The sequence below is a fragment of the Megalobrama amblycephala genome, linkage group LG1 (genome assembly GCF_018812025.1).
Source record: "Megalobrama amblycephala isolate DHTTF-2021 linkage group LG1, ASM1881202v1, whole genome shotgun sequence".
Classification (NCBI taxonomy): domain Eukaryota; kingdom Metazoa; phylum Chordata; class Actinopteri; order Cypriniformes; family Xenocyprididae; genus Megalobrama; species Megalobrama amblycephala.
The window spans coordinates 70,578,374-70,596,603 of NC_063044.1; the positions used below are offsets into that span (position 1 = coordinate 70,578,374).

The following is an 18,230-nucleotide window of genomic DNA, read 5'->3' on the forward strand; positions in this document are numbered from 1 at the left end:
TATTGATACAAAAATTGGTAGATATCATCATCACAGTGTCCTGAAGGTGCCTGAGAAGTTTGAACACAGTGCCACCTAGTGTTTGAGTGATATAAGGATTTTTGTAAAAAAAAATTATAACTATTGAAAACATTGTCCAAAAAACATTTTTTTCCCCTTACTCCTCCTACAAATTTTTCCCAACTTTCTCCAAAATTTGCTAAGATGAACTTTGTACCGAGCCGCATAGAAATGACTGAACGGATTTTGATATTCACTATTGTTCCTGAGAAATATCTCTCCAAATCTGACCCTGCCTGTATTTGTGTCCTTAGCTTAGCATGATAAATGGTTATTTTGTAAAAGTTGTTTCTCTTCCAGACAGAGTCTTTCTGAGAATGAAATAAACATATTAAATATAACATGGGGTACATTTTATAAAAAATCTTCATTTTGACTTAATTCTCATTTGATCCATTGAACTTTGGCAGGTGTTTGAACATATGCCTGCCCAGTGGGACAATTTGATGAGTGATAGGCACCTGATCCAGAGACTTTGGGTTTGTGTGTCATGTGGGACAACTTTATAAAATTGTGAGCAATGTTGTGTCATTTCTTCTTGGATTAAACATGTTTTTTTTGTTTTTGTTTTTCATACTGTGTTCATTCTCATCTGAACTTCTGCTCATTTTGAGTTCATTCTCACCTGTACTACTGAACCAACTGTTTTTCATGTATGTTCAATTCCTGCTATTTTTGCTCTTCCTGCTCCACATTGCACTACAGCCCCAACATTTGAGTGCTTGAAATGCTTGCTGTGCTGTTCTGTTTGCGGTGCCTTCAGGGCTTGGCCCCGTATTGTGGGGCCTGTAATTATTTGTACAGTACACTGTTTAACATGTACATAGACCATATCAAACTGCAATAACACACTGGAATGATTTTATGCTATAAAGAATTAATTATCAAATGTAAAAAAAAAAAAAAAAAAAAATCTAATAAAAAAAAAATGTCTTTTGAAAACTGCAGTCAGTAAATGATATCCTGAATCAAGCTGCACGTCACATTGCATTCTTCCTCTGAGGCAAATTTAGGCCTTATTCTTCACAGTGTGTCTTCTTTCAAACTCAAACAACCTGATAATGATTGATGTTTGTTTATCGAGTTGATGGGGGCATTTACAGGTTTGCGTGTCTCACGTGGACAAGCAGTCTCATAGAAATAATGAGTTCAGAAGCATAATATTGTACCTCTCTTTGGTTTCATGCAGATACATAAACAGAATTTGTTTTCAATATTACCTTTTAAAACTAAAATTTAAACTAGACATTTCAAGTTTTCTAATTATATCTCTCGTGTCTGTATGGCAAGCATTTGCTGAGTTTCAGTTCATTTTATTGACGCATTTCAGAAAGAATTTTGGAGACAGACTGCTGAAAGCGCACCCTGTTTATTTTATTTATTTTACAAAAGCACAACGTTTTTTGTTATTGTGAATGTAAACAAATACAAATATACCGTCCACAGTTTAAAATGATGTTTTACTCTTATCTGTATATCATCTCTGCAATGATAAGAACAAAAGACTGCTTTGTGGAGTGCTGTCTGAGAAAAGAGAATGCTTGTGCGCTGTCTGAGAAAACATCTCGCTGGTACTAAATTGAGTGCTTTCCTGTCTTCTGCCACATGAATTGTGTAAAATTCGCTTGAATGTTCATATTGACTTTGCTGAACTCCACAGCAGTGGGCTGATGGGTTCAGATAAAGAGCCATTGAGATCTTCCGATCTCTGTCATTCTCGAAAAGATGATCTCTAGCATTGGGCAGTCATTATTGTCTCATTATGACCTGGTAAGGACCAAATATATTGGCTTGGCAGTTTAAATTAAATATATTTATTTAACGGTTATTTGTAACTAATCGAAGATTACTTATCCTGGGCTCCCTATAGTGGACATTACTGCTCCGCTAGAGGGGGCATTTTTGCTTAGCCAATTTAAGTCTATGGGAAATTGATGATTTTTGATTTTTAATTATATGAACACTGTAATGCTGTCTGATTAGCTTGAAAAGATAAAGCAACTAACTTCAGAACAGGCCAAATGTCTGTGGTGAGTTTGGTGCTTGTATCTGCTTATCCCCAGGACATCCAAGATGTAGATGACTTTGTTTCTTCAGTAGAACACAAATGATGATTTTTAACTCCAACCGCTGCCGTCTGTCAGTCGTATAATGCATGTCAATGGCAACACAATCTATAAGAGTCAAAAAAACACGCACAGACTAATCAAAATTAAACCCTACGGCTTGTGACGACACATTGATGTCCTAAGACACTAAACGATCGGTTTGTGCGAGAAACCACTATGTCCAACTGCCTTGAGTATCCGGTGTGTAAGGTCTGAGCACGTTTTCAGACCTCACACACTGGATGCTCAAGGCAGTTGGACATAGTGGTGTATTATAGGATTTGTCTGTGCATGTTTTTTTGACTCTTATAGATGGAGCTCCCATTGACATGACTGACAGACCGCAACAGTTGGAGTTAAAAAATCATAATTTGTGTTCTACTGGAGAAACATCTTGGATGCCCTGGGGGTAAGCAGATAAACATCAAATTTTCATTTTTGGGTGAACTATCCCTTTAAAGCTTTAGGAGGAGTAGCAGTCAGAATATTTAGTCTCAGAAGAATAATATTACACTGTAAATTCCCATGGAGTTAAATTAATACCATTCTGTGTTCATACAGGAACCACCAGCAGTAGGGGTGTAACGATTCACTCGTTCCCTTTCATGGGAACTGTCGACGCTACGTCTTATGACGTTATGGGAACCCTCTGCGTTATTGCGTCGTGAAGCACTCTTGTATCTAACCAATGATGAGACAAGATGATAGAGGCAGGTGACGTCACGGACCAGGAAACTATAAAGCATACCCAGAACAAAGAACGCTAGCTTCTGTTGGCTTCAGCAAGCGCTCTGTGTTATCGTGTGTCTTATTTGGTGTTGTTTGTCTTATTACATAAACAAGTCACAATCTCTTCGTCTGAGGACAAGAGTATCTTACACCAATCCATATATTTATATATAAAAAAGACACGTATTATGGCGAAAAACAGCAGTTGAATGGGAGTTGAGCATGCCCAGGCAGCTCTCGAGGGAGCTGTCTGAGGTGAAAAAACTCAGGACACTGTGTTCCAGTGTTCCCCGCGGATCGGGTCCCGCTTCTGCTGAGGCAGAGCGGAGGCTCCATTCGTGGTGTTCACAAATGGATCTGACGGAGGAGTTAAAGACGGGCGCCGCCTTTTCTCTGCCCTTACCTGCCAGGTTCAGTGCCGTTCTCCCAGGTGGAAGCATGCTCTGGGGTTTCTTCCCCCGGGTTGAGGCACCGGTATTTCACATGTCCAGCTCTGACGAGGTGGATATTGTGATAGTTAACATGAACTAGGCCTAACAACATTTTTAAAGTTTAAAGTTTTAAAGTTTTGACTTATGTAAATTTCCACAAATGCCAATTTTTATAGGCTATTAAAATAAAGTTATGTAGCATCATTGAGAACTAACATGAACTAACATTAACAATGGACAAAATATTTTTTTTGTTTGTTTGTTTTTTGCCCTTACTCTCTGACCTCCTGAAGGCCGTTGTGTAATTTCGCACCCTGACTAAGACACATTGAGGGAAGCAATTCAATATCCCTATAAATGCATATTAAAATGCAGAATCGAATTAGTCGAATAACATCGAATTTTAATGTGAATCGTCTCGAATCAAATCCTTCTGAATTCGCAAAAATCATTCTTGAATCGAATCGAACAGCTATGAATCGTGAATTGAATTGAATCGCTGTCTACCCAAAGATTCACAGCCCTAACCAGCAGTGTGTTAAAGTAACACTGAAGCAGTGTTAGAGTTAATCAGATACTTAAGTGAATAACTGAGTGATGATTGTTTGATTATTGAAGACACCTGATGATAATGAGCATGAACTGCAGCTGAAGGAAAAGAAACACCAGAACTACAACTGGAAGCGTTCTGCCACAGCCTTAGATGAAATCAACTGAAAAAACATTAAATCTTTCTTATTACAAGCCAGACTGACTTTCATTTGTATACGCATGTCCTGATATTGCTGAGTTAAATGTGTTCCTGGGTCAACATATTTTGTTGACCCTGGAACAACATTGATAGTCTGAAAATTTAGTCTTAACCCTATTCCTACCCCTAAACCTAACCCTAACCCTACCCATAAGTTATTCCAAAAAATCAGAGGGAAATGATAGATGAATAACACTGATGTAGAAGCACCAATTCATGATTTTAAGCCTAAACTTGACATCCATCTGTAAACTTGTCACTCAAATCTGATTGGTAAGATTTGAATGTTGTTCCAGGATCAACAAAAATGTTGACCCAGGAACATGTTGAACTCAGCAATATCAGGTTATGCTTTGTATACAGTTCTTTTTGAGAATTAACATGCTTAGATGTTGATGTTTTGTTGAAAATGTGTCTAAACATTTTTTTCCCCCACAATGTTTTTAAAAATTTAATTAAAAATGTCTGATCTGTTGCATTAAGGTTCTGTTGGTGAAAATAACTTGGCAGTGAACAACAGCTTTCTGTCAGTGATGGGACTAGATAGTCAGTTTTGTTTTAGATGGCATCAGGGCCATGAATAATTAAAAACCTCAGTATATAAGTCTGCAATAGTGCACTGTGCTCTAACAGCCTTGTAAATAATTGATTATTCTTTCAAATGACCCATGATTGTACAAATTGATAGTTACAAAAAATGCTAAAATTTGATATAGAGTTATTTTTATAGTTATAATAATGCATTTTGATAATGTGAACCTATTTGATTAATTCTCTAGCCATCTAGTGGCTGTAGTTAAAAATCACTGTTAATTTTAAGCTTTAGCAGCGCAGCATTAAATTAAGTGTTTGCTTTCCAGTAGATGGCAGTAATCGTCCACTAAACCCAGGCACTGCTGCTTCATGCTCTGCTCACTATGAATCCGAAATTTACGCGAAATGTAGATCTTTATTAAAGTGGATTTAACATAAAATTTTGCTATTTTATAGCAATGTATATACTTAAATTATTACAAATTGAGTTGCAAATAAATAACACAAAATACCATAAATCCTACAAAATTGCACAACTTGACAGTAAAATATTAAAGTAGGCTATTACTTTTGTTTAAAAAAAAGTTACATGTTACAAAATCACGATTTTACATGTCTGGTTATGTAAGCTAGTTGGACAGAAAAATGCAATATTGTTGGCCAATGTGTAATAGCATGCTATTACGCATGTTTGATTCGTTTGTTTGTTTTTTTCTTGTGCGGGTGCCCCGTGCCGCCCTGGGCCGTCCAGGCCTAAATCTGTCACTGAACTGGTTTTTAGGAAAAAGTTAGGCTACTCAGCTTAGTACATTTGGCCACGTCCACAGTTTCTAGAGCATCCATATTTCAACCCAGTGCCATGACAAGCACCGGCCCTCGCGGCCAAATAAACTGACCGGCCCACCGGGAATTCTCCCGGTGCTCCCTGATTAGCCAATCCAGGCCTGGATGGCATAAACCAAATCACCTGATTGCTCTTGTTTATGGTTTCCTTTGTAACAAATTTATGTGTTTCCATAAACACTGTTACAAAGACCACAAACTTAACAGAAAAAGCAAGAGTCAAATTATATATATAGTAATGAATAATTAATAATAGTAATAATGAGTAATGAAGTCGAACCTGAGTATGGAAGTCTTCCCTCTCTGTATCATCAATTCGGTTAGGAGCCACAAATAGATGATCTCTGTCAGCCGTCTATTTATAAGGGGGTGATGTGGACTTATTTTTAAATCATGTGACACTGAAGAAAGAAAATGAAAGTGTTTTATTGTTAGTTGTTTTTGTGTTGAGGATCTTTCCAGCTTACTTGAGCTGAGGTTAACTCTCTTGCATGTAGATGTGAATGTTTCAATTTTGCTATTTCTGTCATTTTATTTATGATTATGTTAATAATTCACATTAGTTACTGTTTTTCCATTCTGTCCATTCAGACAGGTTCTCAAGGTTGCAGAGACAATTTACAGGTAGAAACCTGAGTCAAAATCTGGATGGAACTAACCTTGGGTTAAAATTGGGGCAAAAATGACTGTCCTATAATGGACAGTCATTCATTTTCTAACACAATAAATATATTTATATTTATATTTATATTTAAAAAAAAAAAAAAAAAAAAAGTGATCCTGTCTGTGAAAATCCATCTAAAGTCATCTTTTTTGTGTGTGCTTCACTGTTTTCTATATAAAATCATCCTACATAATGTAAAGAACATTCTGTGAAAATATAATCTTGATACCTTTATTATTGATTACGTAAGGCCATGTCAAAGATTTAGCTGAATTTCAGGCTTAGAAAAAGAAATTTTTCAAGAAATTACAATTTAAAATTAAGCTTATTTTTTAAACTGCAACACATTTGAACCACAATTATCCTGACTATCCTGACTATCACATTAAAGCTGAGATTCTCCCATTTCACTTCTAGTTCTATCTATTCTTACCACAACCAGGGGGATTACTCTGGGTTCGGGCCAAAATTCCTAGCTCAGAGCCCTCCCCTTGGACAGCACGTCAAATACACATAACTTTACTCTATTTAATTATATGTAAATATGAACTTGTGAAATGGCAAAACACACAGTTTTTACGTTTGCTAGCATTCTATTTGCTGCTGATATTTCCTAACATGGTAGTCTGAGCTTATTAAACATGCAGCTGCTGCTTTACAAAATACTAGGAATTGCTGTAACTACATTTGAATACAAATACAAAAGCAAAGGTGATGCGCATGCGCGGCGGACAGTGATGACAGTTGATGATTTAACACAGTGCGATTCAATGCAATACAATGCAATGGGAAAGAAAAATATGATGCTATGCAATTCAATATGCAGGGCTCTATGAAATACTTTTAATTTTTTCTCAAATTCCATTTTTTTTTTTTTTTTTTTTTTTACCAAATTCTGTTTGAATTTTTCTGGATTACATTTTAATGATATTACATTAAGACATACATTATACCATACAATAGTAATACAATAGTAGTACATAGTATGTGCTTAAAACTGCCCAACTAAAGGAAACACTGATCTCCATAATGGTAAGACATTTCCCATATACATCAATTTCTAAACCTCTGATGATAACACACACACACACACACACACACACACATACACACACACACACACACACATATATATATATATATATATATATATATATATATATATATATATATATATAGTAATGAATAATTAATAATAGTAAAAATGTGTAATGAAGTCAAACCTGAGTGTGGAAGTCTTCCTTCTCTGTATCATCAGTTCGGTTAGGAGCCACAAATGGATGATCTCTGTCAGCCGTCTATTTATAAGGGGGTGATGGGGAATTTTTTTAAATCATGTGACACTGAAGAAAGAAAATGAAAGTGTTTTATTGTTCCTTGTTTTTGTGTTGAGCTGAGCTTGATATCTTTATTATGGATTAAGTAAAGCCATGTCAAAGATTTCGCTGAATTTCAGGCTTAGAAAATATATATTTTTTTAAATTACAATTTAAAATCAAGCTTATTTTTTAAACTGCAACACATTTGAACCATAATTATCTTGACTATGCGCCATATACCACATTAAAGCTGAGACTCTCCCATTTCACTTCTAGTTCTATCTATTCTTACCACAACCAGGGGGATTACTGTGGGTTCAGGCCAAAATTCCTAGCTCAGAGCCCTCCCCCTGGATAGCATGTCAAATACACATAACTTTACTCTATTTAATTATATGTAAATATGAACTATTTAATTATATGTAAATATGTAATTATGTATATATATATATATATATATATATATATATATATATATATATATATATAGTAATGAATAATTAATAATAGTAATAATGTGTAATGAAGTCAAACCTGAGTGTGGAAGTCTTCCTTCTCTGTATCATCAGTTCGGTTAGGAGCCACAAATGGATGATCTCTGTCAGCCGTCTATTTATAAGAGGGTGATGGAGAATTTTTTTTTTAAATCATGTGACACTGAAGAAAGAAAATGAAAGTGTTTTATTGTTCATTGTTTTTGTGTTGAGCTGAGCTTGATATCTTTATTATTGATTACGTAAGGCCATGTCAAAGATTTAGCTGAATTTCAGGCTTAGAAAATATTTTTTCAAGAAATTACAATTTAAAATCAAGCTTATTTTTTAAACTGCAACACATTTGAACCATAATTATCCTGACTATGCGCCATATACCACATTAAAGCTGAGATTCTCCCATTTCCCTTCTTGTTCTATCTATTCTTACCACAACCAAATACTACAAAATACTAGGAATTGTTGTAACTCCATTTGAATACGAATACAAAAGCAAAGGTGATTCGCGTGCGCGGCGGATGGTGATGACTGTTGATGATTTAACACAGTGCGATTCAATGCAATACAATGCAATGGGAAAGAAAAATATGATGCAATGCAATTCAATATGCAGGGCTCAATGAAATACTTTTTATTTTTCTCAAAATGTCAGTTCCTTCCACATTTCAATGTTTCTTTAGACATAAGTAAAATTTTTGTGTGATTAGTATTCACTTTGAAGTTACACTTCATTTTCTGAGAACTATCAAATTGGACTTCCTTCAGAGGGAGATGAGAGATCAGGCATCATGTTAGTTCCCTTTTATGGGAACTATCGATGCTAGGTCAAGAACGTTATGGGAACCCTCTGCTTAATTGTGTTGTGAAGCACCTCTGTATCCAACCAATGATGAGACGAGACGTCAGAAGCAGGTGACGTCACGGACCAGGAAGCTATAAAGCATACCCAGAACAAAGAACGCTAGCTTCTGTTGTCTTCAGCAAGCGCTCTCTGTATCTTGTGTGTCTTATTTGGTGTTGTTTGTCTATCTCATGTTCTGATATCTTCGTCTGAGGACAAGAATCAGCAAGCATTTAAACATATATATATATATATACAGTAGGTGGCCATCCAAAACGGTGTTTCTACCGCCGCGCGTGCCGCCGCCGCCGCGTCGCAAAGTGCATTTGCAGCTTTTGACCGCTGAGTGGCGTTTTAACCACATGTTATCCAACCAATGCATCAAAGCACATTTATCTTTATGCAAAATGTTAATTTTCTCACATATTAGGCCTATATTTATCACAAATACATTTTTTATTTATATTTTAAACTCCTTTAATAAAACAGCATGGATTTTTGACACGCACATACTTTGTTATTTGTTACCTGTCCTTTATTTGACAGATAACTACTTAGGAAAAATATAGATTATCTGTTTGGACACTGATTAAGAAATTGTTTCGTGTTTCATGAATTATATCCTTTATTTTAGTAAAACGTGAGTCACTGAATAATTTCGCTCCCATTATTAAGGCACGATTTAGCTAAATCATTGAAACTAAAAAGAATGGACGAATTAATAAAACGTCATCAAAATGCAGGAGTGTATTCTATTCCTTAAAATATCAAATATCAAATATAAAATTCAGAAACAACACATTCCAGCGGATAGATCGCCTCTTATTTAACACAGACCTACGAATTTATTATCGAATTGAGATATTTCTTTCTTTTTAGGTACAATTATTCGCTGAGTTTAAGTTCACTTTTGAGACGTTTCAGATTCTCGCAGAGAGCCAGCTAAAAGCGCACCCTGTTTTTTATTTTATTTTATTTTATTTTATTTTATTTTATTTTATTTTTCAAAAGTACAAGGTTTTGTTGTTATTGTGAGCGTACACAAATAAAAGTAGACCATTTGTAGTCTTGCACTAATCTGTAGGCTATCGCCAAAAATGACGGAAGGCCTATTTTAAGTTGTTTCAGCTGTCATGAGGAGAAAAACCATCAGAACGTGCCGGCGCTTTCGTCGGCCAGAGGGATAAAAATGTAGCCAATTTAGTTTCATATTTATATTTAAATATTGGGCTATAGCCTAATATAATTTTTTTTAATATGTCACCAATGTTGATTATGAAAAGTGAATAGCATGACGGATGCGCAATGTTGGGAGACAAATGCAGCGGGTCAGACATAAGTTTGACCACTTCATTAAGTTTTGTTTTATAGTAAGTCTTTCTTTAAAGTGAATTTCGTTTTGTAGAAATTATATCTTAATTTCAATCAATGTTTCATCAACCAATTGCGTATATTTAATAATTAGGAAGAAAACCATGAACGTCGGGTGTGGAATGGATTGAAGTGCGTAACAAACGAACTCATGTTTCCGCGGCCTTTGAATAAGGCTGAAGCAATAGACGTCTTTCTGTTTTTATTAAATTTCTTAAATATATGCCTTTATTACTTAATTAATTGATAAGATGTTTTGGTCTAACAATATATTTTAGGTGGTCTAAATTCTAAGTTAGACACAAATTTGCGTATAGGCTATAAGGTTCCCTTCTAGACAAGCGCGTACATTGCTGTTTCGGCCGCAAATTTTCAGTAATTTCGATTAATTATAATTATATATATAATAATAATAATAATAATAATATCTCAACAAAGACCGAACATATTTATTTGTCTCGGCACACGACCGCTAACAGTAACACAGTAACACTTTGGTGGTGCGGGGGTGTCCCGTACGCCCATGATGTAATGGTAATACATCGCTTACAAAGGGTTCATGTTAACATACTTATCAGACGATTTTAATGTGTTAATGTTTCAACTATCATGCAATTATAGCTATGTAACAATCTGATAAACTGCAATTGTGCAGTTTCTATCCATTAACACGCTCATAAACATTACAAAAAGAAATGTCATGCCATAAGCTACACAATTACGAACAAAAAAACCGTTGATATCCCAATAATCAACATTTTGTTATTCAACAAGTGCTAGGCTATTAAGATAAAAAGTTAGTTTGCGCCTAATCTGACTCTCCACAATGGGCTACACAATGCATAAAAATATTTTATAGGCCTATTTGTATTTTGACTGCAGTTAGAGCAAAATGACGAGAACATGTTTAACATTGGAAGTTTAAGATTCTTTATTAAATATTCTTACTTTATGCAAAACATATAGGCATCTGTACATTGTACCTCTATAACATCATAACATAAATTATTAAATTATAGTTCAAATGAACCTTGGTTTTTGCCTATTTTTTGCCTATTTATTTAGGCCTATTTATTTATATCAGCAGATCTGTGTTGATTCAGTTTATTTCAATAACTGCTGATGTTGCAAACTGTGGTTAAGCTGTAAAGCAGCTCGAAAGAATTGACCAAGATATGTAACCTTATGGCTCGTTGACAAGTTTGAGATAGGGGGAAGGGCGCTTTGTTTAAAATGTTTGTCACCAAAGCCATTAATCCAGAGGGCGGGAGACTCAAAATATTAGCCTAAGCTATGCGCGTGACAGACCTTTTTGCAATCGGTGCTTTTTGTTAATTTCAACATCCTGATCTGATCATATGAAATAAGCTGACGAAATACACAATTGTTAGACTCTGTTATGAGTATTTGCAGTAAGTTTCTTTATTTATTTGTGTTATGGGGATTTGCAGAAGTTCCGAATGGGATCAACCCTCCCCCCGCGCGTTTGCCAGCATCTGCTGCTGCCGAGCAGAGTATGTGCGAAGTTTTGACTGGAGCGAGGAGGGATTTTCTAAACGTCGGAGCATCGTGTTTTTTTTTATTTTTTAATCTGCAAGAAATGTTATGAGTTTGGCGTGTGGTAGGAAAAAAAAGTTTGCACAATAAGCCACTACGCAAATTTGTGTCTAACTAGACCAGCTAAAATATATTGTTCGACCAAAAACATCTTATCAATTATTTAAGTAATAAAGACATGTAATAAAGTAATAAATAAAATTAGATTTAATTTAATTAAAACAGAAAGACGTATATTGATTCAGCCTTAAAGGCCGCGGAAACATGAGTTCGTTTGTTACGCAATCCATTCCACACCCACATCCTAATTATTAAATATAGGCAATTGGTTGATGAAACATTGATTTAAATTAAGATACAATTTATACAAAACGAAATTCACTTTAAAGAAAGACTTGCTATAAAACAAAACTTAATGAAGTGGTCAAACTTATGTCTGACCCGCTGCATTTGTCTCCCAACATTGCGCATCCGTCATGCTATTCACTTTTCATAATGAACATAGGTGAAATTTAAAAAAAAAAGGCAATAGCCCAATATTTAAATATAAATATGAAACTAAATTGGCTACATTTTTATCCCTCTGGCCGACGAAAGCGCCAGCGCGTTCTGATGGATTTTCTCCTCATGACAGCTGAAACACCTTAAAATAGGCCTTCCGTCATTTTGGGCGATAGCCTACAGATTAATGCAAGACAACAAATGGTCTACTTTTATTTATGTACGCTCACAATAACAACAAAACCTTAAAATAAAATAAAAAATTGGGTGCGCTTTCAGCTGTCTCTCTGCGAGAATCTGCTCAAAAGTGAACTTAAACTCAGCGAATAATTGTACCTAAAAAGAAAGAAATCTCTCAATTCGATAAGATATAGGTCTGTGTTAAATAAGAGGCGATCTATCCGCTGGAATGTGTTGTTTCTGAAATCATGGCCAGTGCTCCTTGCTGCTGTTATCATTTCTCTTGGCGCTCGTGCACACGCGCAGTTTTCACACAGACAATCGAGCGTTTCGTTCTGGTAAAAGCACAAAACAAAATGCACACAACGTGTCCTTGCTCTTGATGTACAATCACGGATGAACACCTTTGGTTTTAATGAGTAAATTAGCCAAAATATTTATTCCTGCCGGTATTTTAGTCTGCGATATCAAAATCACTAACATTACATTTTTTTTTCTAAGAGCAGACCAGAATGAAAATATTACATTTTTAATCGTGTGTGTTTGCTCCTTATATATATATATATATATATATATATATATATATATATATATATATATATATATATATATATATGCCTAGTAATGACTGTTTAATGACAATAGCATGTCCGCTTTGTGTAAAGGTCTTTCTTTTAATTTTTGATGCATAGACTGTAAGCCAAAGACTATCCCACGCTTTGAAATTAACTCTCACTTAAAATTTTCTAATGGTTTTTAAGGATGTTAAAATGTTATATAATAATGTTATTGTTGTTTTACTTCGTCCTTTCATCGTTTACAAACCAACATTTTATTATTACAGTCACTTTCCAATCCGTCCCTTTGCGCCACCTGGCAGTAGTTTTTTACACGCGACTGAATTTCAGTTAACGCAACAGCCCTGCGGCGGCAGTATGCGCGGCGGTAATACCCATTTTGGTTGTCCACCTACTGTATATATAAAGATAGACCTTATAATGGCAGAAAAAGACACAAAACAGGACAAGCAGCAGTTTAGAAAGTGTGTGCCTCCCTGCACTCGATTCATCTTGGGTGGGGACACACACGAGATGTGTGTAATCTGCCTGGGAGCTGAGCATGCACAGGCAGCTCTCGAGGGAGCTGTCTGTGTTCACTGCGAGCGGCTCGCTCTCAGGGTCCTGAGATCACGGCGGGCACTCTTCGAGGAGAGTGCCGCGGCCGGTGTTCCCCGCGGATCTGGTCCCGCTGCTGCCGAGGCACAGTGAAGGCTGCATTTGTGGGAATCACAAATGGATCTGGTAGGGGAGTTGAGACGGGCTCTGCCTTATCTCTTCCCTTACCTGCCTTAGGGAAGTGCCCTTCCTCAGGGGTGTTGCAACGGCCTATTTTGCACGCCGTGGACCACCGTTCGTGGACACTCCGCACCGCCCCCTAGCGGTCCGACCCCCATACAGGAACGTACTATCTGTCCCCTTTCGGCCTATTTTGCACTCCGTTTACCGCCGTTCGTGGACACTCAACGTCACCCCCTAGCGGTTTCAACTTTAGAGGAACATCCTATCTGTCCCCTTTCGGCCTATGCCAGGGGTAAGGGGAAAAACGTACACTTCACCGCTCATTTAAGAAGGAAACGGACATCCATTTGTTTCAGTGCTCCCTTACTAGAAGTACAACGGCCACTTAAATGAATGGGTTTTTTTCCACCAACGACCTAATTCCCCTTCCCTGTCAGACCCAGTGTCTCTCCTTTGGTGGTGGAAGCACGTGCTGTGGTTTCTTCCCTCCGGAGGGAGACACCGACGCTCAACATATCTTCCTCCGAGGAGGTTGACGTGGTGAGTGTCGAGACTAGAGATGAGGACCCGCCATCCTCGTCTCCAGCCTATGAGGAGCTGCTGGAGGTAGTGACCAGGGCAGTTGACAAGCTAAAAATAGACTGGCCCACGGAGAAAAGTGAGAATAGACCGAAAAGTAAACTTGATGAGCGCTTTCTCCCTGCACGGTCACTACCCCAGTGTCGGGGTCTGCCGTTCTTTCCCGACCTCCACACCGAGGTGTCGAGGTCGTAGAATAGACCTGTGCAATATCGTGTTTTCAGCCCCCAAACATCAATATATAGTAATATTATGGGGCTGAAACACCACAGCTATGGGGCGATGCCTCGGGTTGAAGAGACGCTTGCGAGCTATCTCTTGCCTGAGTCTGCATCATCCCTCAAGACCCCGACATTACCCACTAAGCCTTTAAAGACAACATCAGGATTGGAGGGCAAGGCTTATTCAGCAACAGGTCAGTCTGCAGCATGCTTGCATACAATGTCAATATTGCAAGCATATCAGGCTGACCTGGAGATAGATGAAAGCGGGGAAGCAACGTTCGAAACCATACAAGAGCTAAGAAAAGTGACAGATCTAGCTCTCCAGCTGGCTCTCCAGGTTGTGACACTTTTGCAAAAAGGAGCTATAGAAAGGGTTCCTCCTCCCAGCAAAATGTCTGGCTTTTACAGCCGCTACTTCATTGTTCCAAAGAAGGATGGAGGGTTGCGTCTGATCATAGATTTACATGTGTTAAATCGATCTATAAAGAAGTTGAAGTTCAAAATGCTTACACTCAAACAGATTCCCACAGATCAGGTCCGAGGACTGGTTTGTGGCGATAGATCTGAAAGACGCATACTTTCATGTATCAATCCATCCTTCTCACAGGAAGTTCCTCAGGTTTGCTTTCGGGGGCGAAGCTTACCAAAACAGGGTTCTTCCTTTTGGCCTATCTCTATCACCCCGCACGTTCACAAAGTGCGTGGATGCAGCTCTGGCTCCATTGAGACTCCAGGGCATCCGTGTACTGAACTATATCGACAACTGGTTGATACTAGCTCAAACAGAACAATTGGCAGTTCAACATCGAGATGTTGTTCTGTCGCACATGAAAAAGCTTGGGTTGAGGCTCAACGCCAAAAAGAATGTGCTGGTTCCGAGTCAGATTGCCAACTATCTAGGGGAAATCTGGGATTCTACCACGATGCAGGCACGTCTGTCTCCTGCTCGTGTGAGGTCCATTCTCGGGGCCATGAATGGAGTGAAGTTAGGCCAGTCACTCACTGAGTCACTCACTGTAAAGCAGTTTCAGAGACTATTGGGTCTGATGGCAGCTGCGTCCAACGTGATTGCTATTGGCCTTCTGCACATGAGACCCTTACAGTGGTGGCTTAGGACCAAGGGGTTTTCCCAGAGAGGAAATCCTTTTCATATGATCAAAGTCGTGCTCTGGTCATGTGGAAAAAGCCTTGGTTCCTGTCCCAGGGACCCGTGTTGGGGACTCGTCACGTAATGCTTATGACAGATGCTTCCTTCACGGGCTGGGGGGCGATCATGAGTGGTCGCTCGGCTCAGGGTCTCTGGGAGGACCATCAGCTCTCCTGGCACATAAATTGGCTGGAGATGATGGCGGTGTTTCTTGCACTGAAGCACTTCCTCCCAGACCTGAGGGGCCATCACGTGTTGGTTCGTACGGACAACACGACGGTTTGCGGTCTCGCCAACTCTGCAAACTGGCCAGTCACATCCTCCTGTGGGCCCAGGGAAAGCTCCTTTCAGTAAAAGCAGCATTTATTCCAACGTATCTGAATGTGGGGGCAAACGATCTGTCGAGGCAGGGCGCGAGGCCTGGGGAATGGAAACTCCACACCGAGGTGGTGGAGCTTATCTGGAAAACCTTCGGTCAAGCTTAAGTCGACCTATTTGCCACAGAGGAGTCAACTCAGTGCCTCCTGTGGTACTCTCTGAAGCACCCAGCACATCTAGGGCTGGATGCTATGCTGCAGACATGGCCGAGGCTGCGTCTGTACGCATTTCCCCCCGGTCTCATTACTCCCCAGGAGTTCTGGAAAAAGTTTGCCAGGAAGGGGTCGATCTGATATTGGTGGCCCCGTACTGGTCGACCAGAATATGGTTTGCGGACCTAGTGTCTTTACTTCACAGCTCTCCCATGGAGCTTCCTCTCAGACAGGATCTCCTGTCACAAGCAGGCGGCACGATTCTCCATCCCCACCCAGAACAGTGGAAACTGTGGGCCTGGCCTCGGAGGGGGCAAGGCTCATAGATTCCGGTCTCCCAACCGAGGTTCTGGAGACCATTCTTCAATCCAGAGCTCCCTCCACAAGGAAGTTATATATGTATAAATGGAAACTGTTTTCTACATGGTGTAGTCAACATAATGTGGACCCTGTCCAGTCACCTATCAGCCTTGTGCTTCGATTCCTTCAAGATAATTTTTCGGAAGGTTTAACTCCTTCAATGCTGAAGGTTTATATTGCAGCCATTTCGGCTTATCATGTTCCTGTGGGTGGTTCCTCGGTGGGTCGAGACCCCTAGTCATACGCTTCCTTCATGGTACACTGAGGCTGAGGCCTGTGGTACGTACAAAAACTCCAACCTGGGACTTGGCTATAGTGTTGCAAGGGTTAGCTGAGGCTCCCTTCGAACCACTAGAAGAAGTGTCAGAGAAGTTTTTTACATTAAAAACAGTATTTCTACTGCAATATCATCTCTGAAAAGAATAGGAGATCTACAAACACTTTCGGTTGCTCCCTCGTGTTTGGAATTTGCGCCTGGCATGATTAAGGCTTTCCTGCATACTAGACCTGGCTACGTGCCAAAGGTCCCCACAAGTGTCCCGGGTCCTATTGTACTCCAGGCTTTTTGTCCGCCTTCCTTTGAAAATGCGGATCAGGAGAAACGGAATCTACTTTGCCCTGTGAGGGCTTTGGATACTTATGTCCACAGAGCTGCCCTGTGGCGAAAAACAGACCAGCTGTTTGTATGTTATGGGTCCCCTAAGAAGAGGGGCCCAGCATCTAAGCAAAGGATGAGCAAGTGGGTGGTCGAGGCCATCTCACTTGCTATAAAGCTTCGGGACAGCCATGTCCTCTAACTGTCCGTGCTCATTCTACGAGAGGTATGGCTGCATCTAAAGCATTGTTATCAGGAGTTCCACTAAATGATATATGTGATGCAGCTGGATGGTCATCCCAGCACACATTCATCAGGTTTTACAACCTAGACATAAATTCTACTCCAGGTTCCTTGGTTCTACAAGATAGCAGCCAGGTACTTGAAGATACGGCGTAGTTGGGATAGCGTTCCCATCACGTCATTGATGTAGCGTCGATAGTTCCCACGAAAGGGAACGTCTCGGGTTACAAATGTAACCCCTGTTCCCTGAGTAAGGGAACGAGACGCTACGTCGCGTTGCCGTACCTCCTGCATACCTGGGAGTGCCTTGCTTCAGACATATTCCAGAAGCTAGCGTTCTTTGTTCTGGGTGTAGTGACTTTTACTTTGTCCATCAAAGGACACAAAGTAAAATAGGGATTGGTACTCACGTCACCACTGACGTTGTGATTTTTGGATCACACGTCTCTTAAGGTGTGGTTATGAGTACACCAGATGACCACTCCCCCCCCCCTCCCTAGTTCAGGGCACCAGTCAAGGTCTTTTACCTGGGCAGTATGAGAACACTCCCAACAGGGGCTTTCATTCATTTAGAATTCATTTAAAGTGGTCAGCTGATTTATCTGAAAGATTGGTGAAATTGCTAACTTGTAGAGCCTTTTCTGTATTATCAGCACAAGGAAGACACAAGTGTAATAAAATAATTTTATTAACAAAAAGATAAACAAGAATAACTAACACAACTACTAAATGAATACCATGAATGATAAAGGAATAAAGTGCATAAGATACGTAGAATACAAGTGATTAAGTTGGGTGTGGCTATGGAAGAGTTATGTTATCTTATGGAAAGATAAACTGTTTCTCTGAAAATAATAAGGTGGAGAACCTT

The 18,230-nt window shown here is 38.9% G+C and overlaps 1 protein-coding gene across 1 annotated transcript in view; it reads right to left on the reverse strand.

Moving 5' to 3' along the window:
• LOC125246175 (interferon-induced very large GTPase 1-like) overlaps nt 1–8,075 on the reverse strand; it is a 17,116-nt gene extending 9,041 nt beyond the window's left edge. The window contains 3 exon segments of the mRNA XM_048157091.1: nt 5,737–5,857; nt 7,344–7,463; nt 7,974–8,075. The gene's annotated coding sequence lies outside the window, so the exon portion shown is untranslated.
• Nucleotides 8,076–18,230: the final 10,155 nt, after the last annotated feature.